Source organism: Atractosteus spatula, chromosome 12, assembly GCF_055471065.1.
Source record: "Atractosteus spatula isolate fAtrSpa1 chromosome 12, fAtrSpa1.hap1, whole genome shotgun sequence".
Classification (NCBI taxonomy): domain Eukaryota; kingdom Metazoa; phylum Chordata; class Actinopteri; order Semionotiformes; family Lepisosteidae; genus Atractosteus; species Atractosteus spatula.
The window spans coordinates 14,119,050-14,139,094 of NC_142717.1; the positions used below are offsets into that span (position 1 = coordinate 14,119,050).

The 20,045-nt window shown below is 34.7% G+C and overlaps 1 long non-coding RNA gene across 1 annotated transcript in view; it reads left to right on the forward strand.

Moving 5' to 3' along the window:
- The first annotated feature begins 8,295 nt into the window (after positions 1 to 8,295).
- LOC148822692 (uncharacterized) overlaps positions 8,296 to 20,045 on the forward strand; it is a 29,657-nt gene continuing 17,907 nt past the window's right edge. The window contains exon 1 of the long non-coding RNA XR_016093862.1: positions 8,296 to 8,519. This is a non-coding gene — a long non-coding RNA (uncharacterized LOC148822692). The remainder of the gene's footprint in view (positions 8,520 to 20,045) is intronic.

Sequence of the window (20,045 nt, forward strand, 5' to 3'; positions counted from 1 at the left end):
CATAAGGGCATGTGCTTTGAATCACTGGCTCTTGAGCCCTCTGATTGGACCTCAGTGTGGGGGTTTCCTGCCTTGCCATCTCGGCAAGACCCCTCCTCTCAGTAATGCCCCTGGGGGCAAGTGCTGCTGCATCCTGAGGAGACTCCTTTCCCTGTCCTGCACTTCGGCCTGTGGGTTTGCCAGCCTTCACCCCTGGCTACTTTGAAGGCTGCCTTCCAGAACTGTGTGGCCCCCTTTACTTTCGGGGGCTTGGTTGCTGGTTCCATCCCAGAGCCAAGGGTCCCAGATTCCAGTCGACAGGATTTGTTTAATTAGGGGCTGGTACTTTGCCGTGTAACTTAAGTTCCTCTTCCGCTCTTTCACTCTTCAGTCGATTTCAGAACAGCTGGAATGGGAGAATTTATCTCAACCATTCCATGTCTCTCAATTGCATGAAATGCAACTTTGTCCCTTTTATACAGAGACACACTGGTGAGCTTAACTTAACCCTTTCACTCAGTTTTCAAACTTCACTTTAATCAATTCTAATCACCCTTTGTAACAAGAAACTGGAACCTTCTAAAGTAAATACCAAAATATTCTACCCAAGTGAATAAACCTCAGATCACTATCAGTTACCCCCTATACTAACTACAGTATTTGTTCCAGATCATCCTTCTACTACAGAAATCGTGCAACTGTCTGCTGGTGTTAAGGAGACCACACTTATGGTATCTAGACTCTCTCTACTTGTTTACTGGACCTTTGGCAAAGACTAATTGCCCTTTTCCTCCTAGCTGCTGATATACACCAGATTATTCATCCAGGGGAGTGGCCAATCACCCAAAGAGCCAATCATTTTTGCCGTTTTCCACATGTGGAGTCTCCACCAAACCAACCTTGTTCCACAACTATGTATGTCCAATTGGGCCAGGAAAATGGGTTACCCATGCATCCTCACTGTAGAGTAGAGAGTAGAGGAGTTTATTGCCTATATATGTGTACATTGAAATTCTTATTCATGCAGATCTCTTGGGACGTACACAGTACAGCAGACAGCACAGTACAAACAGGCAACACCACACAATGTAGACAGTACATTTACAAACAAAGAATATGACCAGAGCAATAAATGTGTTGTGGAAAGTGTACACAGGTCCACTTTGTACGGCCTACTATGCACCTCAGTCCAGCATTAGCATTCTCTTTGACTTTGTCAACCATACCAGCTCGCAGAGTCCCACAGACTTGTTAACCAGCCGAATTTGTTTAGAGTAAAAACTCCTGACTATAGATTTCTCATTTCCTCTCTCTCCCTGTTGGAGCCCAAACACAGATTAAATCCCTTTCTTTCCAACTGTTTTTTTAAGCCTCCTGATTACTATGTGGCAGTGGAGCCAAAGCCTATCCCAGCAAACAATGGGCATATGGCCAGATACAGCCTAGATGGGAGTCTAGTCCATCACGGGGCAGCCAGGCACAAACAGACACACATGCACACTCACACCAGGGCCGATTTTACAGAAACCAATTAACCTACCAGCAAGTCTTTGGACTGTGGGAAGAAACCGGAGCACTGAAGGAAACCCACATGAGCAGCAGGGAACAGGGAGAGCATAAAAACTCCATGCAGATAGCACCCCAGGAACTGAACCCAGGGCCCCAGCCCTGCAAGGCATTCCATCATATACAGTATTTTACTACTATTGTACTATTAACACTTGAATCATGTCCCCTTGTAGTGTGTCTGTTTAACTTCTCTTTGAAAATAAAATAAACATTTATGCAGAGGCAGCAAGCACAATTTAGATTTTTTATATGATCAGATTACTGTATGTTACTACAAAAATCTCTTTTCTCCAGATTTTGACAGGTTGGGTTTTAACTTGTACAAATTAATTACTTGTTCAGATGTGTGCACCACAATTTCCGCATTAAAAATAGTGTCTTAAAATTATGCAGAATAGTCTCATTAGTCAAATAATCCATCTTATTTAATCATGTTTTAAGGAGCCAGTTGTGTTACGTTCAATACTATTGCGCTACTTCACTTTCTGGACAATTAAACGTTATTAAAAATGATTTTAAAAAGTGCAACTTTGCCTTATTATTACAAGTATTTTTTATTGGATATTTGTAATGATTCTAAGGATAGAGATTCATGCTGCATATGCAAATGGTATTTTCTTAGTTGACCATATTAATGTTGTGACACATAACAAAGACACTGTGGAGATACTACATGCTACAGAATCTGCTTTTACAGTTCCCATAAAATAAAATTTACTCTTTAATAAAGCTGTTTTAATATGCACTAAATTCATTAACAAATAAATGTAAAAGAGCTAGTAATTATACCTGTTACTGAATGTTCCCTAGCTTTCACAATTAAGTACTTGCCATGAATAGCATTACAAGCCATAAAACAAATTTTCATGGCTAGTGGTCTCTGTTTGGTCAAACAATATGCTTTTTGCAATTAGCTATCTGATAGTTGCAGCCTGTAAGCACTGATTCTAAAGGTGTTTATATGTAGCAGTTTATGCATGCATGCAATATAAATATATTTATGTGAATGTCTTACTAATCACATTTTGTTATCCAAGGTCTGTGATAATGCAGTACTACTAAAATGCAGATTAGAATTATCCATTATCATTATCAAGTAATTCAAAAATAAATATTTTGCCATATGATTGTTAATGGATTTTTCCCAAACTAGGCAGCTACTTTACATCTGAATGGAAGGCTAGCTAGTTAGTTATAGTCAAGAACATTCAGAGTTGCCAGTTTTAATGTACATTGGCCAACAGGAATTTCATCACTTCTTAACAAAATAGCAGAAAATAAATTAAAAATGAATGGATAGTTCTCTTTCAACCAAGTTATTCAGCCATTAAAAATTAATGCAAAAACTTGAGTATTTGAATGTGATATGTGTGCCCTTAATATACACATTTGTTCAGACTTCTTTGCAAAAAGACCTTTATGGTTTTTAATAACATTTACAAAACATTAATTGTGGAATTATGAGACATGATTTCAATTTCAAGGTCTGTTTATTGAAAAAAAAACATTACAGAAACTGCTTTGCAAGCAGCTAGGCACAATTATAAGTGAACACATTCAAATTTACCCCGTTTGTTTCTTGTAACTGACATCGATCCTGATATGACCAACTTAAATGACTAATTGGCTGTTTTGGAATTTGGCAATTGCTTTCATATTCACCATGTTTTTTGTTATCAATACCACTTTATGTTCATTGATTATATTTGGATTAAACTAATAAAAACATGTACAGTATACTTTATTTAATATATCCTACATACAGTACAAAGTCTACATTTTGCACATCAGAGCAAATAAATTGCTTATATTAAGAAGACAAGCTTTTTAGAAAATGTTCAGTATAAGCATATTTACATGAAGTCTTCCATCCAGTACTGACTTGAACCAGCCTTCATCGGTTTCTGAAATTTAACGTCAAGTACAAATACTAATGCTGCAAGAATGGATCTAAAAACACAGCATTAAATAAAGTTCTAATTTAATAAGTCTTCTACAAAAAAGTATGATAGTAACACGCATATATAGATTTTTTCTCATTTACATTTTTGGTATGAATGGATATGATTCTTTTTTTTCATTAAAAATATAAGATAGCAATATTCAACCTAGAAGGGGTGGCTTTTAAATACTGTATCATGAATGTCTTACATCTGCAAAGCCGGTTAACAACATATTCTGAGTCAACAGATATATTTAAATAATATACAGTATATTGTTATGGCTAGATTGAAATAAATAGAAATTAAAAGCTTTTATCTCCATTTTAAATTTGGAGAAAGAAGTGTCTCATCACATGTTCTATTTTCCATTGTTCTGTACAGTGTATTTGCTTCCATTCCTCTGATGACAATGTTCATTGCAGTGTAGTTATTGTAGGTCATTTGTATTGCATACTTGAATAAAGACACCTCAGCCATGTTTCTGTAAAATATTGTTCTGCATTTTTTACTGCCATCCCCCTGATGATAATGTTCATAGCAGTGTAGGTGGTAATAGGTCATTCATATTGCACACTTGAATAAAGACATTTCGGTCATTTTCCTGCAAAATATACGTGTACACTTTATTCTGCTAAATTATAAAAATAACATTCAAAACAGTTTTCATTGAAATGGCATTTGTGCTACACTGATAGTTTTCAATTCAGCTTCTTAAGCAATAAGCTGTAATAGTTTCTCAAGATATTTTTTATTTAGTCAAATGTTCATGTGTACAAACATAATAAAAACAATAAATCTTGGAATAGGACAAGAAGATTTGGAGCTACATATTTGAGGTAATATATGGTGACTCAACTTGGCCATGGTGATACCTTTACATATGAAAACCTCTCTCTTGTACAGTATATTGATAATAACTGCACTTTTCTTTATTTTTGTCTCATTTTAATTATCAATTGTTTATCAATGATTTGCATTTCTAGGTTTTGGTGTCTTTCTAAGAATTTCTAGCTAACCTATATTTTTTTTAAATGTAGACTTCTTGAAATTAATGGTGAACATCTGCAGCTCAGCTGAAACAAAGCACTGAGGAATGTGTCACATTCCCAAATGCCTACTTGCTTTATATAACCAAATATAATAAATCATGCAAAATCATTGTTTTGAGTAAACTATACAGAGGAATGAAAACAGAAAAGATTTTCAACAGATCCTGTATGTTGAAAATATGCTTTTGAAAAGTTATCAACACAAAAGATAAAGGAAACAGATTCATAAAATGTGAGGCCCATAAAATAAATTTACTGATGGCTCAGTCAGGTAGAACAGCATCAGTTAATTATTAAAAGAAAATCCAATAATATCCACAAAATATAAAGCTTTCTTTTAGTGGCTTTTATATTCTAGGAGATGTCTACTATAGCTTATGGGATAATACTGTTTGGATATAATAATAAATAATCAAACAACTGTTGTATCCTTTCTTCTAAGCTTATCATTGTAATCAGATGTATGCATTATTTATGGAAAAGATATTCAGAAGATAATCAGCAGCATTCATCATTCACTGGCGGTCTTCATAATCGGCCCACATCAAATTTTATTGAGAAGATTGAGCATATTGGTAATCAAGGAGTCCAGTGTATTGAAATTACATTTTCTCCAGTAGGATAAAGGAGAACCATAAGGTTGTTCTCCTAAGGTACTGCGCTAACAGGTATAGCTACGGTAAAGATAATGCTTTCATCTGTGCAGTCTGATAATCCTCTCTGATTCTGCTCCTGCAGTGCCACTTACAAAGCAGTTTAAGAAATGGTAGACAAAATGTAATACATTTTTTGCAAAGATAAAGTTCCACTGTCGTGCTGTCCAGATGTAAATTACAGTTATACACTAAACTATTGAATTTTTTTAAAATTAAAAAGCAACTTCATTAATTTGCAGTTTATAGAAAGTGTTTTCTTTTTATGTACTTGTACAGCATATTGCACTGTATAATTTCTGATTGATATGTCATGATAACGACTGCAGCAATATCACCTGCCTAGGCCTTCTGCTACACAGTGCAGTAGTGAAGGAGAAGACAAGTAATTATTATCCCACTTCTTACTGTTGTGACAAAACAGCATAGTAAATGGGGAAAACAGTTGTTAGATGGATCACATTGTCTCTCTAATCAAGACAATACTGGTGTTATCGCAAAGCTGTTGGGGAAGTCAACTGCTGCATATGGTAATGCCAATATTTAGTGCAGGTATCCAGAGGTAGTATAAAAAGGTAGGAATAAGCTTTGGAGGTAGTAGACCCAGACGATCACAGACTGATGCAAGTATCAGTAAGAGGGTACAGCCAGCACTCACACAAGTAAAATTGAAACCTAAAGTGTTTATTTAAGCAGTGAGGAAGACAAACTAAATCAGAGTAAGGAAAGATAACACCATACTTTCTGGAGACAAATTACCAAATTGTCAGTGCATCACAGATTAGCTCAGGATACAGATTTAGGTACAGAGAAAAATACAAGCTAGCCCGCCACCTGAAGAAACATCTAGGGTATCATACCATTAATGCCAACAGAAGAGACCTCTGTATGTCCACACAAAGTGGAACATTAGAATCTGAGCAGCCTATTGTAAGATTTCATAGCGGACACCTTGCCAAACCAAGCTCAATCTATTTTTTCAATTAAGACCCCTTTTACTTCTGAATACTGCATTTTCCTTTATAGTGTGGCCTAGAGCACAGGAAGTTTTTTGATGTTTTAAAATCATATAGGCATAGACTCAGTTTTATCTGTAAGGAAGCTTGTTGTCGAGTAGGTGGCACGGTGGCATTGCTGTTTTGCATTACGTGGCCCTGGGTTCAATTCTGAACTTGGGGTGGTATCCGGTTGAAGATTGTACTCTTTACATTGTTTTCCTCTGGGTCCTCTGATTTCCTTCCACATACCAAAAACATACTGGTAAAATGATGCTGATTATCATAATAATAATTTGTTTAAAATTAGCATATCAAAACATCTTTATGGTAGATGTAAACATTTATGAGAATAGAAAATAACAAAATAAGCATATAAGAAAGAGAAAAGCAGAAAGAGGTGCAGCAGAAAATACATGGTCATTAGAAAATGGAGTAGATGCTCACACTAATTAAATAGCCTTTCTGAAAATAAATTTAAATGCACTCAGGGTAGGTTATTAAGATACTGTATATTTATCTTTTTACAACATTTTTTGTCATAGTATGTAAAGTATTGCTAATAAATGTTGTGTATTTTTATTTTATTTTAATCCAATCTATGATGGAAATTTAAAGTGGACTTTAAAGTTTTTCTTGTTACATGTAGGGCGCTGAATGCCTTTTCTTGTGCTGTTCTTGAATTTGGCAAGACCCTACTTGGTTGTAGATACTTTTAAACACTCTTAGAAACCTATTACTATAAATGTTAATGTACAATTTTGTTATTCTTTTCGCTGTTTTTTTGCTTCTGTTATGTGTTCTATGCTTTCACTATTGTGCAGTGCTTGTTTTCAAAATCACAAGGACTGTATTATTCATAATCTTTAGGATATTTCATTACAAAATTAGAAACGTTTAACCTAGAATATTTGAAATTTCAAGGAATTATTTTTCTCCAGCATAAAAACAAAACACCTCTCTGGAACAGTAGACAAGTTTTTTTTCCTCACCTGACCTTGATAAACATGTTTTATGGGGTTAACATTTTTATAATCCTGTGAAAGACTATTTTATTTGGAGGTATTATATCTTTGACAAAAGTAGGGTGTTTCTTTTAACAAAGTAATAATGAAAATCTGTAGGTGAGTTTATTTTAGGTTCCTAATATCAAATGTGAAGGCTTGTTTTCTTCTCTTCAAAGCGCAAGCAAGACTTTCCAGAAAGCAGTTAAAAGGTTTTCCAAATACAGACAAAGCCGGTTGATCAGATAGTACCATAACTAATGGAAAGCGTCGTTGAAGTGACAGCAAGATTAATTAAGTTCCTCCTGTTGTATTCACGTGTGGCACTGCAGAGTTCCTCTGGGTACCAGCTCAGTTAAATGGTATTCATTGTGACAAATAATGCACTTTTCCAGAACTGACACTTCTGAGTCAAGGTTAAAAAACACATGCAATGGGTTTAGTTTGTGGAACTGAGCCAAGACAAAATGAGAGATTTGCTTCTTTTAGATATGGAATAAACTTATTTTCTTAATGTAGGCTCTGGGGACAGGATAGGAGGGATGGGTGAATTCAAAATTAATTGAAAACAGCTGCTGAAGGCAAATCGTCTACCATATCAGGAGAATTTTTATAGAATGATTTTCATGAGAATGATGTTGAAATTTCTCAATTAAAATAGTTAACTTTTCATAATTTAAATACACATTGATCAATACACTTTGATTTACAAAATTCATTAGTAATCAATAAACATAATATTGTTTAATTGCAAGCAATACAGGTTGACCTTCAAAAGGATTGGTGTGTATTTACTGTATCAAACTCAACAGGACAAATTATGTATTTAGGGATTTATAAGAAGAGATCAGTTTTTCTTTGCTGTACATTGTTATCTAAGCATTGCTATAAGTAAATTGTTAGGACACAGATGTGCAAAGCACACTAACCCACCCTTATCATTTAAATACGAGTGAAGCAATTCTAATGGAGGCTCAAGCAGAACACTTGAGAAGCAGACTGTTAGAACAAATCTTGTTCTGGCACTACTGATGTCACAAGCACAACAAGAACATCATAAGGAGGAGTCAGATTTCAGTAAGAGCAAAAGCACAGTATGCTGCCAGTGTACATGATAATCAGGCAGAGACTGTGTTGGGGATAAGACAGCATAGAGGCAACCTGGCTGTAGAGCTGTAATGATCAAACTGAATCCTGAAGGGAACGTAACTGAGCATGTAGAATGAAACTTCCCTATTCTACATGTCTACACATGTAGAAGCTGAAGTGGAAACTCAAAACAGTGGGATTTTTTATTTATGATTAATGAAGAACAGCATGTATTTCGGTAAGTATTACTCATCACTGATGTTATTTTGCCTGGGAGGAAGGCAGAGGAAATTTTCAGCTTTCACCTAAAGGAAAATATGATTTGAAAGATACAGAGTTTTAGCTTGTGATTGTGCAGTGTTTAAGATTTTCTTAACATGTACAGTACAAGAACCCTTTGGAATCTTTTTATTTGTTTTAAAGTAATTGAAACAGGAATAACCATACATGTTTTACATTTATGGTGTATTTTGTGCATAAATGTTTTTTAAAGTAAGGTTGCAACTAATAATGCCTTAGTAATCAAAAATCCAAAGCTTTCTGACATTTAAAAGGATGGTCATCATTGAGGTGATGAGAAATAGATTTAATAACGAAGGAAGTGTTTTCTGCATAAATGATTTATTTATCTAAGTGGGTTATGTACAGTATAGATGTTGAAGGCAGAAACTTATCAGCAGAGTTTTAGGAATATTCTCTAGATCTGTGTTCATTCATGCTGATACTGTACATGGATGAGTATGACAATATTACTCTGAAAATGAAAGAGATGAGACTAACACAAATTAGTCAATGTTACCATTAATAATGAGAACTTAGTTACTATATAATGAAACCCTAAAAGACCACAGCTGCTAAATGTGCTTTTAACTGTATATATTTCAAACCTGAGCTTTAAATGGTACTTAGATGAAGTTGCTTTATGATGCTATTTCATCCTGGAACGCAATTCATGATAACACTTGCTTATCTGACTGAGTTTCTCGTAGGATTTTAACACTATTAATCGATTTGATTAGTTGAAGAGCAAATATATTTAAATGCATTTTGGCAGGGTGTTTAATTATATTCAATGTGTTGTAGAGATTAAATAATTGTTTGCTGTTCCCTTCAAAAGACAGGATTCAGACTGATAGTTTAACCCCCTTATACATTTCTGAATTGATGGAATTTAATCCACTATAAGCCACAGTTTTTAGAAATGTTATTCTTTTTCATCTTGCTCTAAAAATGTCAGCCATATTAATTTATGTTACGCTTGGTTTCTATAAATTGTGTCTATACTAGACAGAATGTTTCAGTAATATGGTGTCTGATGGTAAAACTTGCAAGTTGGAAATTTACACTTTACCAACTTATCCAGTTATTTATGTCTCATTATTTTTTAGAAAATGCTGTCATTAAAGACATTAAATTGAACATTTTATTTTCCTACAGAAATAATATACAGTATATATATATTAATAAGTACAATATAATATATACAATTTTAATATTTTAGTACTATAGTATAATACTGTACTGTACTGTATATTTGCTTAAATGACAGAATAAAATAAGGACCTGCAGAATATCTTGCCATCTCTTTAAAAAATGTGTATGAGGTTTGGTATTAAGATTTCAGAGAACAAGTTGGACAGTTTCAGACCATGTCCTTATAAAAGAACTCTGTAGTGTCTTGTATAGTCTATAGTTTCTTCGTTAACCATTACATGTTTCTAGATTATTCATCCATGTGTTATCAAAAAGCTGTCTGTGATGGTGAGATTAACAACAACCTGGAGCCTCTCGGAATCACAGGGTCAAGTTGGGCTGAGAGCACATGACTGCTCTTGACCTGAATGTGATGAGATAAGTGAAGCTTTGCCTTTTTGAGATGTGTTACTTTTCAACAGAGGTGAGGAGGAAACATTAAAAAAATAATGTTGCTTCTGAAATGTGTTTTCACATCAAATTGAACAAAAATTGAAGTTATGCTTTCACAGAATAAACTTTCAATGGAAGACTTGATGCATTTTAAAATAACACAGAAGGTGCTACCAGTCATTAACTGCCATTGGACTATCAGTAAAAGCAAGCTGTGGAAATGTGGTAATCTACTGCAAAAACTTGAGAAATTCAGAGCAGTAGTCTTGTTTGAACTTACAATTTAGCTAGCAGCAGTAAATCACTAACGATTATTTCATATTTCATTCTTGTCTTTATTTAATGTAAAATGTTCAGGGATGCCTTATTGTTTCTGATTGTATTTTCAATAGCTCATATATAGTGGTGTGTGGGATTTGTCTCTTAAATGAATTTGCAGGATTTGTCACTTTTTAAATACATTCTGTATAGTTGCCTGTGAGCAGCTTTGAGAAAAGTACTGAATCCCGAGTTCCTTGTGCTGGATATATTATCTCATAATTAATAATGCAAATAAACATTTCTTTTCTTTAAAGTACTGAAAATCTCATTACCTTCATTATGACATGCAAAACTGTCTGTGAAACTCTGGAGTTTTCAAATTAATACTAATGAGAAAAAAGTTGGCTAATCTGTTTATTGTGATCATTTCATGGCGTAATAGTAATATTTCCTATAACAGGACAAATTATGACTGGATTTTGTACCAGATTTTGTATCAAATAATCATTTTTTATGAATTTGCACTAGATTTTTGCTATTTTCAATTTATCTTTTTGAGTTTAACCTTTTCTTCTAGTAAAGATATTTGAATTGTCTGCCGAAATGATAATATCTGAAATACTAAAAGCATACAGTGTGCTAGAGACACTTGGCCCTTGAGCATTAATATTCTACAGCTCCCACTTTTCAAAGACCTTCTTTATTGGCTGCTTCAGTAATTAACAGATGCATGTACATGCTGTTAATTTGAAAAATTGTACAAAATAAAACTGAGGGTTTGTTTGATAATGTGAAATACAATTCTCACAGAGGCACTTGAAAACCTACAATGTAAGATCTAAATATATATTTGTTTCCCAAAAACATGTTCGTTTTTAAAACAACAATGTTCTCTTATTCATATACGTAAAATACATTTTTCATATTTTACTATATCATTCAGAAAGAACACATGTTAAAAAGCATACATTCCTCAAATGCAGTAGTAGGCTAGATTCCTTCTTTACAGTTCTGGTTTAGACTAAAACATAGGGCTTGTCCATAAGCTATTCATTGATATTGTAATCACATTGGAATCATGATAATTTAATATTTTTACTCACAACATTAAGCATTTCCCCTGGGTATTTAAAATTGTGCACCTTCTGACTCTCACCAGAAGACGCACCTCGCACTGTTTTATGCCACTATGCCCAGGAGGCTATATAAATAGAGGCCACTCCTATAATTTTTGTTACAGTAGAAATCCCATCACCAGGACCAGTAACACACACTAAACGTGAATAATTTCCCTGAAATAATATTTCCCTGAAATAAAAGTTTGCATGACAACCTACACTGTCTGTACTGTATATGCACCAGAAAAAATTGGTTGAGGCATTTGCTTTTCTAAGGACTGATAATGCCCACTTTGAAGAGCTCCTAAAATTACATGTTACAAGTTACAATATGTTCGGACATTGCCAGCTAGAATGCCGACTAGGTCGTGCTTAAGTGATCACACTCGTTCAGCTGATACTGTTGTATTATGCCATTCATTATCCCATTCTTTGCCTACACTATATATGTGCTCCAAACACCTGATACACCATACCAAAAGAAATCCACTTTCGCCGCTTTTACATCTAGTTTGAAAAGGTTTTAGAATGGCATTTTGTGATTGTTATATCTTGTGTACTGTATATGCTTTTTATGGGTTTGTGAATTTATTTAAATCTTATGGTATTGTGAAAAGTGCTTTTGAAGATTTTAGAGGTGCTACAGGATATAAAGAAAAGTTTTAGTTGTACATCTGTTAGTACTCAGTTTTCTCTTTAACTCCACATTGAGACTCGAGCTATTGCTAACCCTTTTGTGCCTTAGACATCTTTAGAACCCACTGAAGCAAACTTTCAATAAACAGAAAGTTTTAGGAATCTTGTCCTGTTTACTTTGCACTGTAGGAACTCACTACTAGTTATTTTAACACTGTATAAATAGAGCTGATGAGCAGGCAATAGATGTGGTACTTGATAATGACCTATGGCCCCAGAAGGTCAAGAGAGTTTGAAATCAGTCTCCACATTGAGGAGCTTAGCCTGTGAAGTATGGCAAAATCCCAAACCCTGATTAAAAACAGCTGGAGAGTCAATCACTCTTTTTTGAAGTACGATATGTGGTTCCCCAGCTGCACAGAGAAAATTCTCCTCCTCTACAGCTTTTCATTAACCACACAGCTGATGGAACACAGAAGAGTGATTATATTTATCACTTGACTGGCTTTATAGAGGAATATAGCATCCATTGAATATATGAAGATCAGCTATTTACTCATTTCCATGTTTTTTTTTGGGGGGGAGGGGGGGTTAAGAAGAATACAAGTTGATCAATATAATTACCAATTAATATCCACTTTCTTGCAAGTAATAAAAAACTTGTGATTTGCCACCAACTTCTCAAATATTTCATTTAGCAATCTTAGAAAAACAATAACTGGGACAGTGGCTATTGTCCGATGAAAGCATGTGCACTTTGGTTTATGTAGGCTGCTTGCGGGTCAACTTATAGTTAAATCCTATTGCTACACAACACTCTGAAATGATACTGTGAGCAGTCACAATGAAGTACACTGAATGAGCTTCTATAAAATGACACAGGTTTACAGTATAAATTGAAGTAGCGTTGCTTGCTTCTCATTTATTAGATGTCTATTCTTTTAAACTGCAGCCCTAATATTACACAAAGCTTATATTTCTGTAGAAATTCAGTTTCTTCAAACAAAAAACACTTAAACACAATTAAGAAGTAAAACATTAATACTTTTTCATAAGGTCTAAATAACTTAATGGGTAAATGGCCTAATTAACAGTTTTTTAAATAGTGTTCTTAACTGAAGTTCAGAAGAGATGATGACAACCAAGTCATTCTTTGCCCATCACATACAGTAAATCATAATTAGTCCCTACGTCATTTCTCAAAAGTCATACTGTATATCGGCAAAACCGTCTTCTTCCATTTCGTCTCATGTAATCCTCCTCCATCCCATCTCCATCTCTGCAGCTGTACCTTGGTTTCTTTCTTATGAGGATCTTATAATCCTTGTTTTATGGAAAGGATGCTGGTCCTCAGTCAAGCAGGTTAAGCCAAATCACACTACGCCTACGTCAGACAGGTATTCTGGTTAAAGCACTTGTGCAGGAAGAATGAAATGTTTCATGGGAAATTGTTTTGATCTTGCCATGATGGACAGCAGAGAGATCCCTATGTAAAATCCTTAATTTGCCCCCTTTTTGAAGATTTTTACAATCATGGTATTATTTATTCTAGCTCTGTGTGGTAAGAATACGGAACTGTCATATTAGATCCTGTCCACCATGCTTAAATATTTCAGCAAGAAGTCCATCGCCACCTGCTGATTTACTGTTCTTCATGTGTATGATGGCGTTCATCACCTCATTAAGAGTTGCTAGATTTCCAAGCTCCTCTCTAATTGGGTATTGTGGGAATTGAATATATTATCATTGGTAGCAGATTCGTGATTGAAAATGCTCCTTGCAACAGGTTGACTGTGGCAGTGAAGAAATCGTTTGGGGTTACTGGGGATGGTGGAGTAGGGTTGAATGCTGGGAACAGTCTAAGGGCATATATTTTGTCCTTCACCAAAACTTTCTTGATGAAGAGCAGTTATTATGTACTTCATTTCCTGTGAAGAGGACTGTTGCTTTCCAGATTATTGCAACGAAACAATTTAAAGCTTAATTCCGCAATGAAACATAAAGAAGAAACATCATATTCAGTGTCACACCTGAAAAACAGCATTCTCAGAAAATGCTCAACAGCATTAATGTTTACTTATTACTTTACTGCAAATGCATGTTGATACAGTAGCTTCCTCCCCACTCATAGCTTTCCATATGACTGTAATAGTATGCAGTGTCTGGTATTTGTGATACCTCTGTATATTTTACTTTATTCTATTAAGAACTATAGAATATATGAAACTTTTTTTACATTTTTAAACAGGAGGTTTGTGAAATATTTACATTAGGTACTTAATAAAAACATGTCAAATTTATGATCATATCATTCAGTTATTTAATAAAGATTCCTACAATACGTTACTGTACATCATAATGCTTAAGTTAAGACTCATTCCACAAGAGTATGAAGGCATAATTCAAGAGTAACACTTTTGAGCATTTTTATACTGTAGATGAAGAACTATCTTTGTAGAGATTATTGTTGAAGAACATGTCTCCAAAACTGTCACCTGCCATTTTATGTATTTTAAAGTTAAAGAATAAAGAAAATAAATGATTTCTGTAGGGTTCTGCTGTTTAACAATACAAAACATCACTTACAAATATGTTTATATTCTCAAACAATGCAACAGATGTTCCCTAACACCTGCAGGAGGATAAAACCATGTGGGTGCAAGTTTCTAATGTTAATGCTGACAAAGGCAATTTGTATAGGTTAAGCTCTAAATCAATTCCCAACATTACAAACCTGTGAAAATGATGGGTATCAAAGTAAACCATGAATATTTAATTGGAACATACTGTATAAGAGTAAAACAGTAGTGTGGTGGTTAGAACTAAGGATGGATTCCTGGATCATCTTCTGTGTAGTGTTTGCACATTCTTCTTGAGATTGCATGGATTTTTTCAGGGAGCTTCAATTTCCTCAAATTGCTTCCTGAAAATATGCTTAGTAGATTTACAGTAGTTGGTTATTCAAAAATTGTTAATTTTCCCTAGGCCCCAAGATGCACTTACAATGATAAAAATCAAAAGCAAGTTTTAAAAAACATATGCTTAGTAAACTATCTTTTCTCAATATTTTTTTAAATTGTTAACAGTAACATTTATGATTTAAGCTGATTATCAATTTCCAAAGTTAAAAATAGATTTTTTTAACTCTTTTGCGTTATGTTATGTTGTATCAGTTTGGACTACATAATGTCAATGTTAGTACAAGAATTACATTTATGTGCTTACTACATTTATTAATATAATGTTTGGTAAGTTTAAGAGTAAATGTTTGGTATAGGGTTAGGATTTAGATACAAGTTCAGAGAGAACTAGGGGTGTAAAAAGTACTTTGAGAAAATTACTCAATTAAAAGTACAAAACTACAGCATCATCTCTTATCAGTACTCAAGTCTTAGTGAATAAAAAGTGGCAGTCCTTTCTGCTGTTACCATGACTTTATTTTCCTGCTTATTTTCATTAAGTTTCCAGACCTACTATAGTTAACATACTGTCTCAGTTGTTGGTTTGACACTTTCAATGCATAACTTATAGTAAAGTGTGAAAATAGTTCTACCTTTAAACAGATGAATGTCTTAAGGAAAAAAAAGTCTCCGTTTTATAAACAGCATTTGTCACACCTTAGATTTGTGTCTATGAGATTAGTTCCAAGCAGTTGTTGACAATTTCTAGTCTGACTATTAATACAGTAAGTGCGAAGGGTGTTGCATCTTCCCTAAAATGTTCCTTTCTTTTCAATACATTTAACTTCAAAGAGAACTCATTACACCATTTATTAAAAACATTCAGAATGGGCCCATGGTTTTCTGGGTATTTTAATAAGTTGACCAGGACTGAGATGTCTGTGTTTGTTCTTACTCTTATTGGTGTACAAAATGTACAGTAGGGGGGACAGAACACAGCCCAATTGTGATCCAGTGAAAGTGTAGTGAATGTCACACCTGTTGAGACCTGTATGTTAAGAAGTCTAGGACCCATGAGAGTTTCTGCTTAAACAGAGAGTTTTTGTGAGATACTGTTTGTTAGCCTGGCAGATTTTGGAATGGGAATAGTAGATCTCTTCAACAGAAAGGGGATAATTTGTAAAATAAGGACATCTGAAATTGTTAAAGTTAAAAATGTCACATAATTGATCTGCACAAGATTGTAGTAACTCTTCCACATTCGTTGTCTAGACCTGCGCTTTTCCTTACATTAATCATCTTAAACTGTCTATGCACTTCTGCTGATCAGCTGAGGTAGTTATAGGTTTAAATTCAAAACAGGTGTAAAACACATTTAAATTAATTGCATCTATCAAAATAAAGTTAGCTTTTTAGATTAAACCAGCTAGCTAAAGAAGAAATTGCACATACTGTACCTCCGTGTTTCTTTTAATTTGTTGGTGAGTTGGTGTAGGCTGAGACTTCCACCACTCTTACTTATTGCACTAATAAACTGGGGTATATTATGGACTGTGGACAAAAATTTCCCACTTTTAATGTAAACCTACCATACAGAATGGCAACTTTCTAGTAATATTATTGTTATGAATTATACAAAGATACAGTGTATATATTATTACTGTATTATATAATTGTATATGTTTTAAATGTATACAGTATGTAATTTTATACAGTACATCCTTTTAAAGCAAAGCACCCTAGCAAAGTTCACAGAAATGTCAAGAAGCACAGACTGTGTAATCCAACTTTATGTAGTACTATAGAAGAACTCTGAAATAACTATTTAACATACATTATTAATTATTTATTTTAATCTTGCTTTCACAAGTTAAATGTTTAAATGAATGTAATGTCAATGTGACAGAGGAGCCTGTCACGAGGTACAGGTAGCACAGGAAATACTTTACTCATACACCTTCCATTGAGCGGTTGCTAGATAAGTTTCTGAGGGTACACACTCAGGGCTTGACTAGTAACTGCTATTACTTAACTTCATATACATTCACATATATAAAACACAGGTATGAGTGAGTATTGTGGTGTTAATGGAGAGTGCTCTTAAAATGGATGATACTCACCATTTGTTTGGTGTTGGTACTTCTGGGGTGGGTCAGCCTATGGTGGCCTCAGAAGGCCAAACCTAATCCCGTTCTCAAGGTTTATTTATGGAGATGGGAAAAACCACATGCATGTGAAGAGAGGGAAATGTTATTGTTTGTATTGTTTATTTTAACCAGGATCAAAAGAACTGTGTAATTAGGATTTGTGATGTTCTTTGGTTAGAAAGGAATTAATTATGAATGTATAATTTGTGAAATTATTATGAATTGGAGAAATGGTTTGTTCCAGAGGGGGAGGGGGTTACATGCTGTTTAAGCTGGCTCCTCAGCCTAAGAGGGAGTTATTGTCGGTGCTTGGTGAGTTAGGTAGTGTGACTTAAATCAGAGAGAAAGCAATAAGAAAAGGAGGATTTGTCTTTATTTGAAGAGTTATTTTTGTTCCTTTTTGGGATTTTGTTTTTCTGGTGTGGAGGACTGGGAGAACTGTAAATAAACTGCACTTATTTTACTTGAGTGCCTTGCGGCAGAGCCATTCTTTTATAAAATGGACCTACTTTGGCCTTCCTCATGTCTGACAGTCAAACATGTTGTCCATCGCTCAACACACACACAATTGTTAATTTTCAAATAGTCCCCTTAATCCTATATCTTTTTGGAAATAATTTCCGCTTAACATCCATGTTTACGGTACACATGGACTCCCAAATTCCTTTCTAGTGGTATCAGTATGTTTGCTGAATGATTATTTCAAGCAACACCACAGCTTGTGGTTGGGCTTAAGAATAGTACGTCACAGAAGCATGCAGACACTTTGCGCATGCACCTCTACTTTACCCAATCAGAATCCTAGCCCGTATAAACGTCGGTATCTCAGAGGGAACAAGGGAAGAAGACGCTGCTAAGAAATGCAGTGGAGTAAAGTACTGATATTTCTAAACCATTGTATTTCTACTCACTGTACATGAAAAAGTCAAAGTCAAAGTATCCTGCAAATAAAATACTTAAGTAAAGTACAGATCTCAAAAAAATGTATTTAAGTACTGTAGTGAGGTAGTTCTACTTTGTTACTTCACACTGCTGGCGAGACAAACTTCACACAGATAGCACCCCAGGAAATGAACCCCAGCACTGCAAGGGATTATTAGGTTATTATGCACTGCAAGCAATAATAACCATTGCACTATGATGCCGCCCATATTAGAATTATTTTTTCTCATATTGCGCACACAGTAATTGGCTTTTCTAATTAATCCCTACACTGTGGTTCCCAGAAACTCTATGCCTCAGCCTTAGTCTAAACATTTGCATGGTGATTTGCTGTGAAGCATCCGATTTTTCTGATGTGGTAGGGTGGTCTACTTTATTTATGTATAACCCAGGTTGAAGAATTGGAAAAATATTAATTAGATTTAGAAAAAAAATTATAACGTTATTTTTTTCCCTTGTTCTCATTTTTCTACATGGTGCACCAGTCTATAAAACATATCTGTCTTTGAAATACACTTTAACACTGCTTCAAACACAAAGCCTTGGTGAGACATACACTAAATTGCCAGCAGCCATATCACCCTGCAACGCACAACTGAAGCTAAGCAGGCGTGAGCCTGATCAATGCCTGGATGGGAGAACTCCTGGAAAAAACTAAGCTTACTGCCGGAATAGGTGTTAGTGGGGTCAGTAGGGGACACTCATGCTGTGGTCTGTGTGGGTCCTAAGGCACCAGTATAGTGACGGGAACATTATACAGTAAAAAGGTGATGTTCTTCAAATGAGACATAAAACTAAGGTCCCGACTCTTTGTGGTCTTAAAAAATCCCAGGGTGTTTCTCTGTTACCAAATTTCTCTGTGGCCAAATTTCCCATTGGCCTTTATGAATCATAGCCTCCTAATAATCCCCATCTATGAACTGGCTTCATTACTCTGTTCTCCTTCTCACATATAGCTGATGTATGGTGAACATACTGGCGCGTCATCCAGGTGGGGGCTGCACATTACCTATAAAGCGCTTTGAGTGGAGTATTCAGAAAAGCAGTATATAAGAAATAATTAAGTATTATTATAAAATCAGTAGAACATTAATGTACTTGGCTAAGTCTTTTCCATTTGTTCATCTTTAAGATACAGAGAATTGTGTAATTGTTTTTAATGTCATTACAGCAAAACAATGAAAAAAATAACAGTTAAATATACAGTATAAAACTCAACAATATGTAAAAAGAATTTGTAAAGAAATATTTAATAAATGTTTCCGTTTTAAAATAGTTGTGAAAATATGAAAACACACTCAAGGTTATCGGAGATAAGCTCCAAATCTAGGAGCTATTAATGATCAAATTATGTCTTACAAAATGAGGAATATGTTTGAAAGGGACAAGTAAAGTTTTTAGCCAATACAGAATGGAGGGGCTGTACTTGCTGAGTAAAAAAAAAAGAAAACATTGTATAAAGTAATACCAATAGGAAGGAGTATATACTGTACATATAAAAAGCAAATGAACAAATGTTCAACAGTATATACTGAGGTACAGTAAAAAAACGTTATTTTGAGACTAGTGTGAGGGCTTAAAGGATTACATTTAAAATATCTTCCTTTTGTGTCCTGTACAAAGATCAGATCTGAAGATAACATAAGATTACGAGGGGCAGATATCAGAAACCACAGAAAGATAAAGAGCTCTACAAACACAGTTGGGCACAGATGGCATCAGACAGGGCTGGTCTGCAGGCACCCAATCCTACAGGTTTATGGGGATTGTTTAAATGCCAATGTATTCAGAAATAGGGAAAGTTGTTATTTTTGACCAATTAATCAGATTGGCTTTAATGGCAGGTTGGAATGGTATTTAAAACTTCACTAAGGTCAGGGTAAGGCTTGGGTGT